Genomic DNA, 18,150 nt, shown 5'->3' with positions numbered 1-18,150 from the left:
TTTGATTTATAGTCAATCGCCTGTCGTCCATTACCATGTGGTGAACACGATCAATGTTTTCCTCGATGGTGGAAGTTGCAGGACCTCCAGACATCGGATCATCTTCAAGACTCTCCCTTCCCCTTCTAAATTCAGCTGCCTACTTTTGCACTGTTGGTAAAGCTGAAGCATCATCCCCCTAATGGAGTAATCATGTTAGCATGAATGTCCTTGGGGGCTAAACTCTTTTTCTGCAAATACTTGGTAACACAATGATGCCAAATTTTGTCCATTTTCAAGAGAAGTTACTGACAGTTACTTTTGAAGTCTTCTTTGAACTCTCAGATGTCAGTTAACCAGGAAAGAAACTATACAGTTATTAATACGGAGAGTTGAAATTAATCCATGCAAGGTTTCACAGATCTAGTATCATTCTTTCATTGTCAACCAATGAACCTTCCAGCCCACCTTCGTAACTATAGTAAATACAAGAAACCTGAGACAATAAGGTTTTAGACCTTTGTCTAATATTGTATACCACCACTTATAATTAGGCTTTTGTTTAAAGCTTGTGATTAAGCTTTTCACTCCACTACAAATATGTAATAACCTCTTTAATATAAACACAGTAAGTTTACCATACTCGAGCTACTCTTGACTCTGTACACATATATTCCTCTTCCAACTTATGCAAATTCAATGAAAAAAAAAACTTAAATAACCAGAACTACCAGAGCAAGATTACTAGCAACTGTCTATTGGAGTCAAGGTGCCTCGAAAATCACAAAGTGAAGTTACAAACAAAAATTTTGTAAATATTTACATTAGTCTCAGAAGTAACCTCTTCAATTCTTGACACAGTCTCAAAGTACATACTTGTAGAAATACAAAGTGTAATAAAGTTACCACCCTTTCATAATTTATATGACAAATGAAAAACAAGAATATCTAATTCAAACTGAAATGGAAAATTATTTTGTGAAAAAAGTCTTGTAATGAAACTAGGAAACTATGTAATCTGTGCACAGCTGAACTTCATAAAATTTCAATCACCATGAAACCACTCATAAATAAACGCTTAGAAAGAATCTCTACATGAATTCAAAAAAATATGCAAAACTTTAAAACCCTTTACACATATCGTTTGCCCCTACAGATAAGACATTTTGTTTTATTTTCCACTTATGTATTAATTTTTCCTTTGCCATTGCTTTTATTCCACTCTTTCAACCACTTTTAAATTTTCCTACAAATTACCACAAGATCATGAAAACACATGAGAATATGACATAATGTACCAATTAGAAAATTATTCAAATTTTTCAAATGTTTAAATTCTCAAGCAGTTTATATTTAACAAAATTCATGCTAAATACTAGCATTCAAATATCCACCAGTGTAAACCTTTTTAAATTTTAAATTTAAGTTTTTAGATTTCCAAATTTTGAATTAAGTTAATTTTCATACATTTAAACATCTTACAGGAAGGATAATCTATATCCAATTGATTGTTTAAATAAAATCTACATATAAAAATACACTCAAAAACAATTAAATGCTACTGTAAGAAAGTTAAATCACATCATAATGTATTCAGTATACTGTCCAACCACTATAAAAAAAAAATATTTATAAGCTATAAATCTAGGTCTAAAATACTTTATTATTTATAAAAGATACTATACGTCTCCACACAAACAACCCTTCCTACTTCCTTGGTTTCTCTTATTTTCTCTTGATTGACACAAAGATAAGTATACAGTGGAAGCTGAGACAACATTTACATTGCAGATTGAAGATCTTCCAACACTGTCAACATCCTTCAACAAGGATCTGCAGACAACAACATACAACTTCAATGATTTTCTTATTTTTCCTATATCAGAGGCGATGAATTCTCATTCAAACATGTGACTGGCTGCGAGTGTGCCTCATGGGAAAGGTACAAAAAGGAACAAAGTGCATCTGGGATTCTCATCTCCCTCTGATATTTATTGATTTTAACAGAGCATATCTACAAGAGATGTTATCGCAGTAACTGGCCAATCGACAGGATAAATATATTAAGTATGATACACAGATGGCTATTTTAATTCACTAAAACATGTTAATTATTCCAATGGTTAACATTGAGTTTTCTATGTTCATAGTTTGCTTTGCTTGTAACAAGTAGTGTTAAAACTACATATGTATATATGTATGTATGTAGACACACACCCACGTCCACCCACCCATACATACATGTACACACACATGCCCACATGCACTCGCGTGTGCGCACACAAACTGGAATTTTTGTAAGTATTCCAAAAGTTTGAATTGCTAATTTACCATCATCATTAAAGAGAATCAGTAGTTGTTTTGAGTGCAGCAGTTGTGATGTTTGACTGACGTGGGGGAAAAACATAAAAGAGCTTTTTTGGTACTCATGTGATGTGTTAAAATGGTGTTGAAATAGTTCTTGCTGCAATGGGAAACATATAAGTTCACAGAGCAATTTTTAAAGGGTTTCAGCCATTGGTCTTAAGGCAATGAGAAGCATAGTAGTTTTTATGAGATTAAAACCACAGCCTCTCTTTGTTATTAGTAATGGCACTACTGTCCATGTTGTAACAGTCCCATAAAACAGATAGAATTCAAATAATAACAATCAGAATACATCTCATAACACAATAAGTAAGAATAGATACTGCAACGAACCGTAACCCTAAACTCTATAAATTCTGTCAAGCCACCATCTCGGACTGATAATTATTGTTCGACCCCAAAAGGAAAAAAGACAAAGTTAACGTCAGCAGAATTTGCACTTACAGCGTAGAGAGCCACATCAAATACAGCAAGGCATTTCCACCGACAATTTAACAACTCTGCCAGTTTGCTGCCTTAAAGATACAAAAAGATAAGATATTCATAATGGCATGAAACTGCTAACAAAGGCAAGTTTCAAGAACATCAACCATATCAATTTACCCACTCTAACCCACTAGGTACTTTATATTAATATTAATTTCAAATTTTGGCACAAGGCCAGCAATTTTGGGAGGGATAAGTCGATTTTATCAAGTCCAAAAGGATGAAAGGCAAAGTTGACCCCAACGGAATTTGAATTCAGAACGTAAAGCATTTTGCCCAGCATGCTAATGATTTTGCCAGTTCACCGCCTTGGACTTTATGTTAATATTAAATTAATCTTAAAGATGGCAAGCTGGTATAATCGTTAGCACGCCAGGCAAAATGCTTAACAGCATTTCGTCCGTCTTTAGGTTCTGGGTTCAAATTCCGCCGAGGTCAACTATACCTTTCATCCTTTCGGGGTTGGTAAATTAAGTACCAGTTAAACACTGAGGATCGAAGTAATTGACTAGCACCCTCCTCCAAAATTTGAAACTAATATCAAATCAATCCTGAAGGAGGTGAGCTGGCAGAATGGTTAGCATGCCTGGCAAAATGCTTAGTGGCATTTCATCTGTCTTGACGGTCTAAGTTCAAATTCTGCCGAAGTCGACTTTGCCTTTCATCCTTTCAGTGTCGATAAAATAAGTACCGGTTGAATACCGGTTAAACACTCTCTCCTAAAATTGCTGGCCTTGTGCCAAAATTTGAAACTGATATTAAATCATTCCAAGTACTTGACTGATACTTTATTTTATCGACCCTGGGAGGACAAAAGACAAAGTTAACATCAGAAGGATTTAAAATCAGATTGAAAAGAGTCATAACTAAATACTGAGTCATTTTGTCCCACATTCTAATGAGTCTGCCAATCAAGGGATACACTGTGGAAAGTGTGGTGTTTTTACGAAGACATCTAAGATATGGGGCAGTGGTGGTGACGTTAGCCTGTTTACCTTGAGAGATGGTCAACTGAAACTGCACTTACGAGCTGCAGTTATTGAGTCAAAACCTGGAAAGAGCTTCAAGATCGTTTTGATGGTACATAAATTAAGTTTCTTTCATGGTGGCTCAAAATATATTTAATTTAGAGTATAAAATTAAAGGAAAGATTTATGGACACATTCCAGTCATTTCTACTATTTTTCCTCAAAGCAAGGTAAGCTTTGATGGCTACTGCTGTTGTGCTGAATATCAGCTGCTTTGTTTTGAAGATATCAACATCTTAATAGAAGACATCAACATGTAGATGCAGTTACCTCTCCTGGTGGCAGCTGCCTAATTAGAGGGCATTACGCAACATTAAGGTCCAGAGACTCATCTCTTCCTCCTTTCTCACCAAGACATTGGACAGTAAAGACGTGATCTAATCTCTCTCTCACACCATACGCCAGCAAGCAGATAGGAGGCAATGCACAGGAGAAGACCATGGCTTCCATGCATCAAACCATTTTCATTTATCATGCAGCTTGTATAAATATGTGTGGCCACATTAAAGGTATTTTAAAGTTACCACCTTGTTCCATGTATTTCTTTACACCGTGTTCCTGTCAAATGATATTACAGCCTTCTGAGTAGAATCATATTAGATGGAATACAACCTATCCATTTAAAAATACATTCAACTTACGTTGATGTTATTCTCAGAGACATGCAGCAAAACTGAGGATCTAGCAAAATTAATGGAGGACAACGATTCTTGGCGTGGTTTGGTGAACGGTGTCTCGATTGCAGCTGAGTGAAGAAAAGAAGATATGAAATAGTCTTGATTTTTGTACAAATGTTACAAATTTTTGTTTTGGCCAAATGTCAACATTAACATCATGGAAAAGTTCAGGCAAGTTCTCTTCATTTAAGGATTTGTAAATCTATGAACTAGCACATCAACATAACACAATTAGTGGTCGGCTTAAGGCTATAAAACTACTAAGTTATACGGATTATATTTAAACAGCCAGAGAAAAACTGATGTTACATGTTTGGCTCTGGGAACAGAAGCAGAAAAATTCCAGACCAATATCTAACTGAACTAAAATATAAACGTGCTTAAAGACTCCTTGTAGTTATTAGTTAGTGTGTGGTGTATATTAATGTTAATATATTAATGTTAATAATATATTAATGTTGCCCGTAGGAAGCTGAAAGGTTATGCTGACCCTCAAATGGAATAGCAATACTAGATTGTATGGGTCATACTAAGCTACGGGTACACACATCTCTCTCTTTCTTTCTTTCTTTCTCCCTCTCTGTTTCTCACTCACTCACTCACAGGAAATATTTACAAAAAGTAAAAAATCTGGGTTATCATACATTCTTCTCTTTGTTTTTATCTATTGTCCCTTCCCTTTTGGGATCTACCGTTTTTTTTTTCATTCGCTCTCTCTCTCTTTCTTTATATAGATAGATAGGTAGATAGATAGATAGATAGATAGATAGATAGATAGATAGATAGATAGATAGATAGATAGATAGATTGATAGATAGATGGATGGATGAATGGATGGATGGATGGATGGATAGATAGATAGATAGATAGATAGATAGATAGATAGATAGATAGATAGATAGATAGATAGATAGATAGATAGATAGATAGATAGATACAGCGACCTAGCTAGCTAGTAACTGGCTGTGTACAAAGACTGGCAAGTAGGCATGAGTGTGTACATATGAAAATGTATGTATGATTGTGTATATAACAACATTCTCGGCCACATGTGATGAATAACTACGTTAGACTGGATCCAGTGACAGATGAGACACTTCGCCTTCTGTTTTTCTTTCTTTCCTTTTCTCCTCTCCCCTCTCGATGACTTTATCTCTTTCTCTCTCTCTCCCTCTCTGGATAATACCCGTTTCTTCCAATATCTTTCCAGTCAACACTCCAACTACACTCTACCCGATACCCTTATTCTACCCTACTGCATTGGTGACGCCGCCTCTCGGTTTTCCATGGCCATCGAGCCCACTACTACCACAATGACGACCCACAACCACCACCACCATCACCACCGCCGCCACCACCACTTTTATCATCACAGTCGATGCTAGCTACCTTTACCGCTGCCACCACCATAAAACATTGCTGCCACCCTTTATGTGCCTAACAGGATTTTTCGTTCGTTTATTCATTTACTTATTCATTGATTCTTTTAATTTCGTTTCGTTTTCTAATCTATTTAGTTAACTAGTTTGCTTCTAATATATATATATATAATCAACCCGCTTACCACGAGAAAGCAAAACAAAAACAATTCTTTCGTTACTGTTTTAAGGATTTTTGACGGAGAAAATGAAATGAAAAGCTGTAATTTGCAATTTTAATGAATTCTAGAAGCCAATGGATGAAATATCCGGACACAGCATTGTCTCCCCCTAGTTTCACAGCAACACATCTTTTTAAAAGCATCCTTTGGTTTGGCATGAACATGACAAAATAACCTGGCTGTGATCCTGGGACTTGCTCATGAATAAATGGCAAGGTAAGCAACCCACTCTCTCTCATTCTATCTTACTCTTTCTTTCTGTTCACTTTCTCTGTCTCTCTCCCTTCCTCTCTCTCAGTTCTGTCCTCTCTTTTTTCACTCGATTTTCACCTCTCTCTCTGTGCCCCTCTCTCTCTTTCTCTCTTTACATATATATTTGTATCTTTACACACCCTCCTTTCTTTATCCACCCTCACTCTTGCTCTTCCTCTCTGTCTCTCTTTTTCTCTTTACCCTCTCTCTCTCTCTCTCTCTCTGCATATATATATACATATATATATATATATATATGCATATTTCTCTTCTCACTGTTTTTTCTTTAGTCTGCCTCACTGTCATTCATCACTCCCCACCTTCGCCTCTTTCTGCTCCATTCAAATTCATCTGCCTTCTTTTCCTTTTTCTTTCTCCTCACCCGCTCTAGATTAATCCTCCTTCTTTATTTATCTCTCATCTTCATTTTTAATCTCATTCCCCCAATTATAATTCCATACTCTTTCCTTTTCTCTTTCTTTGTCCTTCTTCCTGTATGTCTTTCTCTCTCTCTCTGTCTCTTCCTTTCTTTCTTTCTTGTTTCCTCCGTTTCTTACTCATTCATCTTCTATCACTCTTTTTCTCTTACATTTACGATAGAGTAACATCGTTTTCATTGCCATTTCTTTCTTTCTCTCTCCCTCATTTTATTTGCCCCTTCTTTAACCTCTCTTAACACCATCATAGTCATCATCATTACCACTGATCACATCAGTGACATTATTTTTTCTATTTTAAGGATTATCATCATTTTCCTTAGCAAAGATTAAGTCGTCCTAGTCGGGATTGTTTTGTTTTGTTTTTTCAATGCAATTTTTCTTTAAAAAAACTTCATTTTCCTAAATCAGCTCTGTTTCTATACCCAGTAAGTGTATACATTTTAAGTATAGAAATTCATGTATGTATGTGTCTTTTAAACATTTATAAAATTATTTAGATACATTTATATATTAGAATGTCTTTAAGACATGTTTATATAGTAGCCGGTCTAGAAGTATGGGTACCAATTGTAATGGTAAGCTAACTTGAACTGACCCCCCATATTCTGTGGTAATTGCGGACAATGAGGGTCAGGTCCTTTATTAAGGGTAGGAGATAAAATTATTGCTATTGTATAAGACGACTGTGTACATTCCATTGTGGAATTTATATATGTATATATCAATTTTACATATGTCTATATCTACCACACACACACACATGTATACACACTCATATATATAGAGAGAGATGTACATGTTTATGTTCGTTTGTGTCAGCATTGGAAAGCTGGTATGTGGGGCTGAAAGAAGTTCTTTGTATCTCTCCCGTTGCCTCTCTCTTTATTTCTTTAATTTTCTCTAGTTCCCTTTATATTTTTAGTGTGTATTAGCATTCATTTTTTATTTATACATTTCTCAGTTTCATTAATTGTCTTCATCCTGTTCTCCGAATCTTTCATTTCATCTAATTCTCTTTCCACCACTCTCTCTCTTTCTCTATCTACCTAGCTAACAATTTCAATGTCAGACTATGGCTTGGTCCTCTTTCTCCACTCTTTTGTTTCTTTGACATTTTATCTTTCATTATTCTCTCTCTCTCGTTTTACCTATGCCTCCTATTTAGCAAGATAGCTACTATCTATCCAGCTATTTGTCTATACAACTCTACCTACCTTCGCCCGTATTCTAAGCTAGCTTGCTAGCTATCCGCTTGTCTGTTTATCTGCGAAACTACCTGCTTACCGAGTTATTTACCTATTTACCATTCTCTATCAGTATCCGCTCCTTCTTTTGTTTAACTTCATTCATCCTACCTCGTCCCTTCGTTGCCAGACTGTATACATACACACACACATATATGTATGTATATAAATATATATCCATACACTCTAAAACGCAGCATATACTCGGGGTGGCGGAATGGAGGATGTGTATGATGTGACAGGTGCCCAATTACCGTGCATCTAGTGAATGCATGCACGAATGAGTTGCGTTGTAGAATAAGGAAGGGTGAGATGGAAAGGGTAGTGTGAGCTGTGACACTTCGAAGAAACAGTTTGACAGTTTGCTTTCTTCAAATTATTGTTAATGCTTGTTTTTGTTTTTTAAATCTTGCCTTTTTTTTCTCCCCGTACTTCTTTTTGAATTAATATTCAACATTTCTTCCAAGCTATATTTAGACGTTGATTAATAACATTAACCGCAAACACTACTACAATCCTTACAACTTACATTCCACTCTTGTCCCTTCTATACATAATTTTATCATTATATACATACATTCATATACACTCACGCTCATTATTTGGGATGCAAAAATAAGGGAAATTAATCACATTGTCACAAATTTAAATGTAAAGGAGGAAGACCGAGATGTTTTACTGTTCATGCCTTTCCCAGGTACATTATTGATGTGAATGAAATAAAATGGCCTCAGCCAAGAATTGATGATACCGGGTCGCGAATTAAACATGATTATTTCCACATTTGTTTTTAGCACAAACAGAAAAGAATAGAAAAGGCAATGGTACTGTTTGCGTTTAATATAAATACGTGGTTATTCTGACAACGTACCAAGATAAGCATTGACTTTTTTTTTATCAATTAAATTCTGCTTCAAAAATGGCCGGCAAAATAAAAATGACAAAAACTGTAACTTTTTAATTGAAAAACAAAAATGCTTTCAGAAAACAAGGTTAAGGTTTGATTCGTGGGGTAAGTTTGTAGGTGACATGATATTCACTCATTTCGTAAAGCAGGCAAAGATGTAGAAATAGAGTGGTTAATAGTTAGTATGGGGTGGGGGTAGTCTTTCTGCAGTAATTAATTATTGAGATAACAAGACAAATTTATTAGCGAAGGAAATATGGAGGTGTTGTGATGTTCATGCATTTCCAAAACGAGTGACGTTACTTAGGAGCAGTTGTGTGGCCCCAGATCAAACCTGATCGAGTAGACCTATGTTCAAAGCATTCCATCTGTGGCCATCCCATCTGTTTAAGAATATTTCGGATTTCATTGTGCAATGTATCGGCTCTAGGTGTGGCCTGAGGCAGATTTGGTTGCGATAAGCAAGTCGAACAACTGTAGATGTCCTCTCATTGACCTGTGATGTTGTTTAGCTCTTGGTCAGGCAAGCCTATACAAAAACGGTTCCCACCGTAACCAACCTCATTTTTTTCTAGGTATAGTTTATACAGTTTCCAGAGTGTCCTTTTTAAACAAGGTATGGTGCGATTATGGAGGAGATTTTGCTGCTATTTTAAGCAAGTTGAGTGACCTCGTAGAAAGCCCCTTTTGGTTTATTTGTAGTTAGAAGTAGGGGCGTGTAGATAATAGAGCGGGACTTGATTCTCTTTTCTGTTATTCACTGGCTGGCGGGAAGTTGTATACTGTGAACCTCATGTGTTTGTTTCCTCAAGAATATAAACGAATAAATTAATCGAGATAACTTTCAGTGGAAATTGAAACCACCTAACCAGAGGCTAATTAACCTCTTCGAGATAATAAATATCCTTTATTCTTTTACCTTTCTTTTTTTTGAGACTAAATCAATTGACTCGGGCAGGATGGAAACCCCAACATCCACTGGCACGGATTCGAACTCAGTTTAATATCTATAAAGCTCTAAGTCGGACGTTCTACTATTTCTGCCATCGCCACTACTAAGACCCAACCATAAATTAACGAGCCTCTACGTGGTCTCGATCAATTAGAGAGAGCAAAAATCACCTTTAAATTACATCCTGCTTACTGTTAAATTATCCAGGAAGAACACTCTGGATAATGTAGTCCCAGATATACATACTCTGTTTGAAAAAACATGATAGTCATAGACGGAACATATTTGATCATAGATTTTTTTAAACAAGACTGACCTTAAGGGTATTTAGTTACGGCCCTAAATCCCACCAAGGTCAGTTTTACTTTTCGTCCTTCATGGTTCGATTTATATTCGTACACACCCATTCTCGATGCGAATGAAATTATAATAGAAGACAACAGAAATAACGCAAATAACTCTTGAATAATTTTTTTTTTTTACACGGATTGACACAACACCATGTACTTGTTGATTAAACCCGGGTCATCTCCGATCCAGGCTTCGCAACACTGCCTTTGTTTTGTGCGTGTATACACGCACATAATGTATGCGTGCATATATATAATACACACACATGTATGTATGTATGTATGCGTGTCTATGTATCAAGAACTACGATTTCCAATGTGTTCTTTCCTTTTTTTGAAATGGTCGAGTATGGTTTGAGGGAAATTTGGTTTCTATTTCTAACGCATTGAATGATCGCATCCAGCCCACCCCGTTGGTTTGGATTTGAAGGGATGAGATATACAGTCGCTTGAATCGAACTCGGTACGTTACCTATTATCAGTGTCGATACTGGACAAATCAACCCCAGTGAAATTTGAACTCAAAACGAAAGTACTTTAGCTGTTAATCCGTTAACCCAACGTTTCTGCTACTTGATAAATAATAGTTAAAACCTGATTTTCGGTTTAGTCATGATATTCATGACTTTCTCGAAGACTGGTTACATAACTATTGAATGGGTGAATTATGTGCTTATGATGGTTGAGGTGACGATGATGATGATAATGATGTTGATAATGATGACGACGGTGATGATGATGTTTGGAGCGCATTTAGATGTCTGTGTGTCCGTGCCATGTCACTAAAGTGATATGACGATGGTGGCGACTTCGACTGTAGTGGTGGCTGGAGAGAGAATTTAAACATGCGTGCATAGTGTTAATTGGATGAAGAGAGAGTCGCAGAGCAAGAAACAAACAGAGGGGTACAAGAGAACGTGTATTAGGAAAATTTTTCGTATATTTTTTTGTATTTTTTAAAGATTATGTCTATTACAGAGTTGACTGCCTTCTCTACACCACTGCCACGAGAAAGCGTCTACTTTTTCTCTCGACCGGTAAGAAATAGCAACCAGATTTCCCTCAAATCACGCACTGCAGTCGTTTTAAATAAGGACACATTAGATAATGTAGTCCTACTTACCCTAAAAATAGATGGATGGTCATAGCTGGAATATTTTTATCATATGTCGGCTCCATCAGAACTGACCTCGAGTTAAATGAAAAACATGACTGAAATAAGGGATTCTCTTAATCTCTTGACCTGCTAGGTTGCGAATCTTAGCTGGGCAGGTCTAAATTTCTCATTAACTTTCCTATTGTTTGACATATGTATACATGTAAGTGACCCTCCAATAACAATAAGTTTCAAGTAAATTCCATATTTCAGTCATTGGGCTGTGACTATGCTGGGACACTGCCCAGGGAGTTTTTAAGTTGAACAGGTCGGTCTCAGTACTTATTTTTCGGACTGGTGCTTATTCCGTCTGCCTGTTTTGTTGAACTGCATAGTCACAGGGATGTCGACAAACACTGGTTGTCAAGTTGTGAGTACATACAATGATGCACAAACACACACACATATATATATACGACCGGCTTCTATGCAGTTTCTGTTTATCAAATTCACTCTCAGAGCATTGGTCTGCCCGAAGCTATAGCAAAAGACATTTGCCCAAGATGCTGTACTGTGAGACTAAACTCAAAACTGTGTGGTTGCAGAGCAAGCTTCTTAACCACACACCTATGCCTGCACCTGTAGATAAGCATTTTAAAGCATGATATTTACTGAGAGATTTTTTTTTTGTTATATTGGTGTGTCACTGCTGCTTTTCATATAAGTTTGCCATCTCTGTACTAAAAACTACAACTCGGTCTACAATTCTAGGAGGTGGAAAAAAATTACGTTGGCCTACGTAGTTTTTAGATGTGAGTCATAATAAAAAAAATAGGTTAAAATGGTTCTGGTTGGGATGATTTTTATCATGTCAACTTGATCACTGTTAACTGATTCTTAACCAGTTATTTTATTTGCTTTTTGCATAAGAAATCTACTCATTTGTCCCTCCTTTAGTGTATTTATTTACTTATTTCACTAATCACTTCCCAACTGTCTATCTGCCTACTAAGATCTTTGCTTACTTCCTCTATGTCCACTACAAGTATCTATAGAGTAGAGAAATAGAGTGGACTGTGAAAAGAGTTCAATATATCTTGACATTGCAGGTCATACAATTCATTATTGCATGTCAAAATGTGCAGTATGGTCATTAGCTAGAGACATGGTATAACTACAGAGATCCATCTGTGGATTGTACCTCCCTGATCAGCTGACTACTTGTGGATTGTATTTCTCTGATCAGCTGACTACTTGTGTGCCACCAAACAGCTATGAACAAAGATAATGAAGAAGCAATGCAATGTGTGTCTATGCAGTGCTAGAAATAGAAGCCACATCTCCCTCAAATCGTCACAAAATTCAAGATAAATTAGACGATGTGGTCCTGGCTACACAGTACCTCACAAAAAGACAGGATGGTCACAGCTGGAACAGCATTGTTATATAGGTCTACTCAACAAGGGCCAATGTGTAGCTAAACAACAACCATATAACTCCACGACAATAAAAGAACCTTTAGGCAGTCACTCAGCTTGCTAGAAAGAGCAACAAAATATCCCTTAAGTCTCACTATTTTCTTTAAAAAAGACACACTGGATAATGTGATCCTAGAAACATTGTGTATTAAGAAAATAGAGAGAATGGCCATGGCTGCTACGCCTTTGATCATATGTTTGCTAGATCATGACTGACCTGTAGTTAAACATTTAGTGAAGGAGCGAGAGGTAGTTTCTCCCTTCTTCACTAAATGTCTCAACTATTTGTCATCAGAGATTGCATGTTTTTGTTGATCAACCACAGGTGAGACAGGATTAAGCAGTCCTATGATAGAAGGCATTGCAGCCATCAACATCTTGTTTATTTTTTTTCATATACATAGTATATCTTGGATTACCCCAAACAGGAAACCAAAGACTTTACAGTATTTAGTTTTATCCCTCTACATTTTCAGTTTAGATTTCTCCAGAGTGAACCTTCTTGGATCAATAAAATAAGTACCAGCTATAAACAGAGGACAAACCAAATTAACTACCTTTCTCCCCCACCTTGTGCCAATGTAATAAATCACTATAATCTGCTGTTGTTTAACCGTTTAGCATTTAAACCGGCCAAAAGTATTCTGCCTATTCTATGTTCAAACTGGCCAGATCTGGTCTCTCACACCAACCCTACAATATCGTTTTAAAAATTAACAGCTACCTCCATCAAAATCTCATAGCTACAAGATAATGCATGATTAGTTCAAAACAATGTGAATAAAAAAGGATTAATTTTGGCAGAATAATGTGAACACTAAAGGGTTAAGGTGGTGAGCTGACAGAATCGGTAACATGCCAAACAAAACCCTTAGTGGCATTTCTTCCAGCTTAACATTCTGACTTCAAATTCCATCAAGGTCAACTTTGTCTTTCACCCTTTCAGAGTTGATAAAATAAGTACCAGTCAAGCACTGGGATCAATATAATCAACTAAACCCTTCCCCCTAAAATAACTAACCTTGTGCCAAAATTAGAATTATTTGCTGTTGTTTTGGTGATGGAAGGGTCACAAGCATAGTAGAGCACCACCAGACTAAAAGTTCTGGTCGTCTTTAGTACTGGTTCCAGTCATTAGACTCTGGTCATTCTGGAGACTGCCTTCCATTTAATCGACCCTAGTTCAGTATGGTACTTAGATTATCAGTATCTTTCAAATGGTTAACTAATATTTTTGACAAAAATGATACAATTTGACAATGCAATTGTGTCAGAGAAGGAAGGGCAGCACTTGTAATCCTTTATTTTTGACAAGGTCTCCAATACAGGCGAAACTGGAGATGTAGTTCAAGTGCTTCTAACTTAGTGAATTCTGCTAAAAGCACTCAAAGACCAAATGCTGGTGGTGTTAAAGCTGCTTACGGATTGCGTCAACCATCCAAGAACTGAAGAACATGGAGAGATCAGTACAAATATCACCAAGTGTTTCAGCTGCAGTCTCTAACAAAAGACTTTAACTGAGATGGAGCCTCTATGAAGTACTCAACATGTTAGAAATATTAGCCAAATATACCTCAAATTACTCTGTCTAAAAACAAGACAAAAAGTCATTGGATAGTGTAGTTCTCAATACACAATATCTGAATTAAAAAAGACAGAAGGGTCATCACTGGAATGTCTTTGATGATAGACATGCTTGAACAAGATTGACCTGAGGTTAAACAACAACAAATTTGTGAGAAATTAAGAGATATTTACATTTATTTTTATTTACTCAAAACAGCAAAAATAATCCCTTCACTATAATAAAAAACCTCACACATTACTACTATTCACCCTTCATTATAAAATATTAAAATGCCCCCTGTATCTACCAACCACCTTTCATTATAAAACACCAACCCCACTATGTTTACCATCTGCCCATCCCTATAAACTACCTCTTATTATATCTACCCCATATCTTATATAACTTGCAAATTTCCCCTACATATATTTCCCCATTCCTTTATCTTTCATTGTTATCATATATAGAAGAAAGGAGTTGCAGAAGAATCATTGAAGATTTTGCCTGTGTGTAGTGTGTCTGAGGCCAACGTAACAGACACCTCTTTCCAAGTTGATTATATTATGGAACCCCAAACTATGGCATGCAAAGTAATTGGCCAAAAACCAAGTATGACCTACAAATCTATTTTCTTCCAGTTATACCATACCGCTACCTATCTGAGACTTGTGCTACAAATATGAATCATGGGAGTTATAGTGTGATGTTATTCTCTCTGCTGTCTAGTCTATTGCCATACACTTCCAGATTCTGGTGTTCATGATGGTGGCAGTGGTGGCCAACAGAAACAGAGATAAATTCTACACAACATTCTGCTCAGAACTTTACCATTTCTACAATACATTCTGCAGACATGGCTATAGGTGCGTCTGTGGCTTTGTGGTTACAAAGCTTGTTGCCAACCATGTTGTCTGCACAGCACTTTGGGCAATTGTCTTTTACTATAACTTTAGGTTATCCAAAGCCTTGTGAGTGGATTTGGTTGACACAAACTGAAAGAAGCTTATCATCTCTCTCTATCTCTCCCTCTCTCTCTCTCTCTCTCTCTCTCTCTCTCTCTCTCTGTATATATATATATATATATATATATAATTAGGAGATATGTTAACCTCATGAAGGAAATACTGGTTCAATACCTAGTATTGTTGGAGAATGAAATTCCCTTAAAACAATAGGTATATATTTAGCATATAGTTTATATCCAGTTAAAAGAAGAAAAGAAAATGGAGATTAAGAAGTTAACAATTATTTATTATTAACAAATCGGTCGTCTTCACTTCTTACAACCGTTTCAATTAATACTCAATAATTTAATTACAAATTTGTACATCAAATTTGCACTTATGTGACATGAGAGCAATTTTAATGTACAAATTTGTAATTAAATTATTGGGTATTGAATCACATGTATAAAGTGAAGATGACCAATTTGTTAATAATGAATAATTGCTCTATTCATTTAACTATATATATATACATACATATATATATAGCCATGATTGATCGTTAGCCACTACACACATTTTTTTCTCTCCTTGTTTCTCCTTGTTTTTTTGTGTCCCTTTCTGTAGAAGAGCATAGGCTCGAAATGTAAAAGACTTTTTCTATTCCTGAGTGTTATACTAATACATCTGTTTGTTTTGTACACCACCTGTCTTTGTCTTTTGTTTTTTTCGTAAACTCTCCCTATATATATATATATAAATTAAATAAGGGTAGAAATTGATATTAATCAATTAAAACCAGTGGCCTAGCATATTTTAAAAAACCCGAAGATTAAAAATATTTTTTACATACAAAATTTAAAGGACTGACCACTAAAAGTGGACAGTCTATATGCTAGATATAGACTGTTCACTTTTAGTGGTCAGTCCTTTAAATTTTGTATATATATAAATATATATATATATATATAGATAGATAGATAGTTATGTAATTTATGTATTTACCGTAAATCCCAGTTGTTTTCTCTTGAAGCAAATCTGTTTTTTCCATTCTTACAATAAAATGTGCAGTCTCACTTGCTGCTGTGTGTGAGTGCAAAATATTAAAATCGAGAATTATGAAAATATAATTTGTAGAGTTATTGTATAAATTGCCAATTTGTTTTGTTATACTGTATGTGTGCATGTGTATGCATGTATGTGTGTGTGTATGTATATATATATATATATATATATATATATGGGTCATATATGAATGAACATAGGATTGTACCTAGAAATTTACCCTCTGAGTCACAAGTCCAGGCAAGGTTGTTTATAGAAGACCAGTAGTCACCCATGCATACCAGCCTCCTCCACTCTCCATGCCACCAAGCCCTCCCTTCATAGCCAAAAGGGGTCTTTACCCTTTTACCCTATATGTTTGTGTGTGTGTGTGTATGTATATATATATATAGAGAGAGAGAGAGAGAGAGATGTACTCGCATAGCAAGTAATTTGATCTGAGATCGTGTGCTGAAACGAAAACAATTGCAGCGTGGAAGGTGTTTATAAGCCATTTAAGAAACGCACAAAAGCCGTTCGATTCACTTCAACATTTAAGTTTAATTTGTCAAAATATTTTCGTCGCTAAAATCCACGACCTGTTCACTGACAAAAATCCGTGCTGACACGGATTTTTGTCAGTGAACAGGTCGTGGATTTTAGCGACGAAAATATTTTGACAAATTAAACTTAAATGTTGAAGTGAATCGAACGGCTTTTGTGCGTTTCTTAAATGGCTTATAAACACCTTCCACACTGCAATTGTTATATATATATATATATATATATATGTGTGTGTGTTTTGCAAACGACTTGCACATGCAAGTGCTACCAGTCAAAAGCTTCACACCAGAAGCCAGCAAGTGTATGGAGCCATCAGGAAAGAATGTGTACTGTATTGAGGCCTACCTCTCGACCACCGGCCCTCACCTCACTGACATGAAGCCCTAATTGCTAGATCAACTGGTTATCAGATATAGTTCAATATTCTTCTAGCCATAACGCATTGTCTCTTTTTAACCAAATCCAGTGGCTAGCCTTTTCCACTGTAGTTAAGATATAGCTCATGTTGGTATTTGCTTTACAATGATATTGGTTCATTCACTACAGCTGTTTCAAACAAGTTTTTTTTTAATGAATAGAGTTATTACATCATGAGAGAAAAAATATTTCCATCAGATGAATATACACAACTTAGACACTTAAGAAATCATTCCAAGAATCCACATTATATGCCACTTCATGATTCCCTGGCTATAAATTAATATAGTTGCGTAGTAGTTTAAAAGTGTAGGTACAGTTTTTAAAGATGTAGGTACAGTTTAAAAATAAGTATATTATAGGAATATTAAAGAACTCCCTCAACCTGGGGAACATCTTAAATTCCAGGGTGGAAGTCTTTGGAACCTGCTTACACGTCCAGGAGATTCCTGCTGAAATCCTGGGACCCATAAGCTGACCAGGTGTATTCCAGACAACAATCTAAGGGAGACAATCCCTTGTGCTTAACCCTTCTCCTTTGTTTGTGTGTTCGACAACTAGCCATGTGATCTTTTCTTCCTCCTCTTTGAGGAGAGGTTATAGACCAATATATATATATATATATATCATACATATATCATATACACACACACACACACACACACATATCATCATCATCATCATCATCATCGTTTAACGTCCGTTTTCCGCGCTAGCACGGGTTGGACGGTTTCGACCGGGGTCTGGGGAGCTCGGGA

General features: G+C 36.0%; 1 protein-coding gene across 2 annotated transcripts in view; it reads left to right on the top strand.

Annotated features, from left to right (window-relative positions):
- Window positions 1-5,500: 5,500 nt before the first annotated feature.
- Window positions 5,501-18,150, top strand: part of LOC115218933 (oocyte zinc finger protein XlCOF6.1-like) — a 56,008-nt gene continuing 43,358 nt past the window's right edge. For both annotated transcript variants that reach the window (XR_005001839.1, XM_029788953.2), the window contains exon 1: window positions 5,501-6,353. The gene's annotated coding sequence lies outside the window, so the exon portion shown is untranslated. The remainder of the gene's footprint in view (window positions 6,354-18,150) is intronic.

This window comes from Octopus sinensis, linkage group LG14 (assembly GCF_006345805.1).
Source record: "Octopus sinensis linkage group LG14, ASM634580v1, whole genome shotgun sequence".
NCBI lineage: Eukaryota > Metazoa > Mollusca > Cephalopoda > Octopoda > Octopodidae > Octopus > Octopus sinensis.
Note: the sequence above shows the minus strand (reverse complement) of the source record. Positions and strands in the feature narration are given on the sequence as shown.